Here is a 4,987-nt window from a genome sequence, read left to right as displayed (position 1 = left end):
CTTTCCCTAGAACAATCTGTCCCTGAATGACCCTTTTATACTTTCCGATTCCTCCCCTTACAATTCTGCTTCCCAAGGCCTTCTGTTATCTGCCTCACTGCCCAGTATTATTCCCTTTCTGCCTGTCCCATCTGTTTATTTTCGTTGCCTTTTCCTTCCTTGCTGTTGGCCTTCATACAGCAGCTCTTCTTTCTCTTTCCTTCCTACCCAGCTCCCCATACCATACTCCACACTCCCCATGCCTTCGCTCCCTGTCCCGCGTCCACCTGAAGCTCTCCTCGCTCCCACTTTGCCTTCCCCCGGCGGGAGCGCCGCGCCCGCGCAGCCCCCCTCCATCTCGCCCGCTCCCCCCCGCCTGCCCCGGCCACAGCCTGCTCCACAGCCGTGACCCAAATGTTTGCTCCACTGAGAGCTCCGCCACGGATCGGAGCGAGCCCAGGACTTGGCTTCGTAAATCTAAACTATCCGGAGTTCGCACTCCTTTTCCAGGCACTCGCGGAGCCTCCTCTCCCTCCGTTACCGACCTAGCCTCCAACAGTGCTGTCCCGATCACTGCCTCAATGTCAGAACAACCCCCTTGAGAAAAGGGAGAGAAAGACTGCCGTTAAACATTATTTAAAGCACTTTGTGGTGTTTCAGGGAAAACAATACAACAAATAATCTTAGCCTATTTTAACTGGGCTCCCACTAAAAACGGTTCAGAACGGGGTTATTCTTTGAACCGTTCCAGACAGACAATAGCTTCCTGACAGTAAATCCATGAAATACCAAATCATGGAACATTTTAATAATCGTAACTGGAAGGTAACAAATTCTGCCAGAAGGTTTCAAATCTCAATTTGCAAAGAAGTAGGCTTCCCTCCCATTTGTCCAGCTTGCACATCTCACCTAATAATTTATTTCACCTCAATTCAGCTGTTTCTTTTGCGAGCGATTAACTGTAGGAATTTCCTAGATCCTCTTTGCATTCTTTCTACAAAAATAATTCAAGCACAACGAGTCAGTGCTGGGCGCTGAGTACGTAACAGATGAAACAGTAGCATCAAATGGAAAAGCCTATAACCAAATAAATAAATCCAATTAAAAAAGACGAACTTTCAATTGTGCTTGTTCACCAGGAGTTTTAACTGTCCACTAACTCCTGTAAAGGATGCATATATAACTCCTGAAAATTTACCTGCTGCAGTGAAATCACAAGTCATATCAACCATTTTTCTGCCCAAGTGCTATATAGCTTATTAAACTTTATCATCCACGCACTTATATATAGCTACATTAAAGATGAGTGGAAAACAATATAGCCTTGTACCACAAACACAAATTTACCAGCAAAACAAAGTCAGCCAGGGAAAGGCTTGTCTCCCAACCCCTTCCTCACGTCCCAGCTGCTACAGATCAATATCCATTTGTGAGACCCATTCTCTTCACCTACCTAAGAGCAACTCACTGTTCGAGCTCACTTCTACAACAGCCCCAGTCCCACTCACGCAGCTGTCTCATTTTTAAAATTTTCTTTTTTTAAATAGTGTAACTCAGGAACTTGTCCCTTGACTCTATTCTTGATGCAGGAAAACAAGAAATCCGTTATTACACATTTCAAGGCCGATCCAGCAAACACTAAGCCATGACAGTTCATTTTCATGAGTGAGCTCATTGGTCAGATATGAGCAAAGTAACTCTGAGCTAAATGTATACATGAGTAGATGCTCGGTTTCCAAAACTATCTTAACTGGCCCCAAATAAGAGGAGGCACCAGACAAGAAAGTAAAATTGGGTACATTCCAAAAACAAGAATTTTTGTATGAGAGTCCCAGTGATGTTTTGTTTCTCCTGGCCATTTAATGCATTTGGCAAGCTTCAAACAGTTTAAATATTTTTCCAATGAAGTATCTGGATCTTAAAATACAAATATTTTTAAAAGTCTAGAATTTTTTTTTTATTACTTCATTGGAGTATGTCACTCTAACACCATCACTTCTAATATTCATATAATTATATTTTATAGCTAGGTTCCTGCACTCTGCGGAAGCAACGAATGATAAAAATGAGCTGATGACATTAAGTCTCACATTCAGAGTAATGGATGCAGTGGCCTGGAGCTGCACAGAGTCACAGGAGCTATTTCAGGAGTAATTTATAGTGGGCTTTACAGAAAATAAATTTGTGCCGCCTTTACTGCTCACTTGTGCATGCAAACAGCTTCAGAGAAGGTATTTTTGTGGGTTCCTTAGAGTTAACTTCAAAATATTTGCTCTGAACAGTATTTTCAGGAGGAAAGGCTTTGGAATAATTGGTCTCTAGGAAACCAGACACTGCTTCAGATATAAGAGGGTGATACTGTGATGCAGCTTTCAGTCAACTTGCTCTAACTGGGCAGGGATGACTGAGCAAGAGCTCACGTTTCCAGCACCACATGTCAAACCACGATCCAGATCTTCTACAGACTGCCAGATTACTCAGTTCTAAGAGATGTCGAGGCTAGAGACTCGTAATGCAACAAAAAATCCCATCCCCTCTTGAAAGGGAGAAAGAACGAGGTCACCTTTTGGCATCACGAAAAAGCAGAAAAGAGTATATGCATTTGAGGGATTTGCGGGGAGAAGAAAAGCAGTTTGCTTTCAAATGAGTGCTTCTGTACACATTCGCAGAAGATACACAGATTTTGCACACTTCGTCCTCCAGAACATACCTTTGTAATACCTTTTTGTCCCCAAACAAACATGCACAGCATACATACATGTACGTACATCCTTCCAAAGTCCGTTTTTCTTAAGACAGTTCTTCTCTGAACTCATACGGCAGCAGCAAAACCAAAAGGTCACAGACGCCAATGCACGTCTCATCAAGGAAAGCGCTCCCAAGAACGAACGACAGCCCAGTATGTGCAGCACCGGCACCCTTGCAGCGCGCACACGGGTAACCGTCCGGTTTCCACGGCCAGGGCAATCCCATTCAAACACGATCACACCAGAGCAGTGAGCATCAACTCCATCACTAAAGCTGAAAGAAAACTCTAGGTAAAGGAAGTGTAGCTCTGACATACTCAACTAGGGAAGAGCACACTAGCAGCAGGTAAGGCTGTCCTCTTCCCTCACAGAGCCCACCCAGAATGGCCATTAAACATAATGAAAAGCGATCTTTTTTCCTTCCTTTAGACAGCCTTGCTAGTTGATGGGGGAGAATGCAGGGCAGTAGCCAACTGCAAGCAGTAGTAACTTTCAGAGAGTTGATTTTAAAAATCGGTAGAACTGATTTTTCAGTTCAGTGCTTTTAAAAAAAAAAAATTTAAAAAAAACCAGCCCTCAACAGCACTAAACTCAATAACCATATGAACTAGCAACACACACTATGGCTTCTATCTCTCCTACAAAGTGGCAGGAAAAAAACAAGCATTATTCTCTCCAGATCATTTTAACCACATTTCCTGCAGATTTTCTACCTAACCACTGCGTTGCAAACACCAGGCTTTCACACAGCACCAGAAGTTAGTTCCAGATATTTAAATGACTCCGAGGAATCCAGAGATAGCAGGTTCAAGCTAAGTGGCGCATACCAGGGTGGGTATTGATGGTCTAAAATTTTTCATGACTGAAGTACTTGTGGAAAGATTTCTTTCCCCTTTAAAGTAAGAAATTAGAAGAAAGTTAACCCTGCAACGCTTTTACTCTGAAGTAACCTGTGTTAGAGAGATATATTCAGTCTGAACCTATTCATCACCTGCTTGAAAAGTTCTGCAGCAATATGATACAACTGAAGTAGTCACTGCATATCAGAATGAGAGAAAAGAATTACAGACAAGGAAAGTTCTCCCTAGTCTTTGCAAACATGCAGTACTAGTAAAGCTTTATATACTGATCTGAAATCAATCCTAGTACTTTATGTTGTAGGAAAGTTTAATGGAGAAAAGAGATATGGACATCTTTATGACAGGCACTGTCAATCTTGAAGGTGTAAGAAAACGTTAGTAAGCTGCTGTGCACTGCATGCTATCTCTTAGAGAATTCAAAAAATAAAACCTTTTATAGTGTTACTTGCATACACCTTCCCTGCCGCACCTCCCAACGCGGTTCAATATGAAAGGCAACTTGTGATTAAATGCAGGAGAAGTTTTTAAAAAGTAAGTACACTTTCTGCAATTTCAGTCTCCAGTACAGAAAAGAATGAAGGATATTTTGCTGAGAACAATTTTCTAAGACACATTCCAGAAACAGCAAGAGGGTCAATAGACACACTGTCTTCTGGGTTTACACAGACAAAAAAATGCAGCTCCTCAAGGCTGTTATGGTGGGAGTGATATGAATAACTGAAAAGGGCAGAAAAAAGCTTTGGCTGCTGTTCAGCTGATTTGCACTAAGTGGAACAGTTCAACTTCTCAGCAGTCACTCTTGTCCAGAATGGCAGAGTTTCCAGTCAAAACTTTGGTGTAGTTTTCTTTCTTCTTTCTTTTTTCCCCCCATTCCCTCCCCCCCTTTTTTTAAACCCAGACAGCATGTGAGATGCATCACTGCCAGGCCACTGCCTGCCAAAATAGATCCGTCTTTGGTAAATCCGAGATCAGACTAAAATGCAAACACAAAAAAAAAAATCACCCCTGCTCCTCCTCAACTACCCAGTCCCTTCAAAATAACTTAATGATAAAGGCAGACTCAGAAACACTTCACCAATTTCAGGAATGCTTTCAGTTGCTCACAGCTTTTTCAGCTGCAGGCTGCGGTCCTCCCTCCACGGACACCCAGCCTCACGTAGCTGCTCTCTGTTACGAGTGGGCACCACCAAACACAGCGGCGGGGCACCTCTTGCTAGCAGCAACACTGGCAGCGATTGCAGAATCATTAATAACAGTGGGAATTCTGCCATGGACTTCAAAGCAGTGCCAAGATTTCAGGCTTTGATTTACATAGCCTCCAAATCAAGCTCCATTGTTTACTATGTTATAATAGCCAGGAAGGTACAATGGGGACTGCAAAATGGGGGGGGGGGGGGGGGT

General features: G+C 42.9%; 1 protein-coding gene across 1 annotated transcript in view; it reads right to left on the bottom strand.

Annotated features, from left to right (window-relative positions):
• FNBP1 (formin binding protein 1) overlaps positions 1-4,987 on the bottom strand; it is a gene marked incomplete at its 5' end in the record, with an annotated part of 69,427 nt that overhangs the window by 34,783 nt on the left and 29,657 nt on the right. The window lies entirely within an intron of this gene.

This window comes from Phaethon lepturus, unplaced genomic scaffold (assembly GCF_000687285.1).
Source record: "Phaethon lepturus isolate BGI_N335 unplaced genomic scaffold, ASM68728v1 scaffold2163, whole genome shotgun sequence".
Taxonomy (NCBI): Eukaryota; Metazoa; Chordata; class Aves; order Phaethontiformes; family Phaethontidae; genus Phaethon; species Phaethon lepturus.
This window is presented reverse-complemented; position numbering and strand designations above follow the sequence as displayed.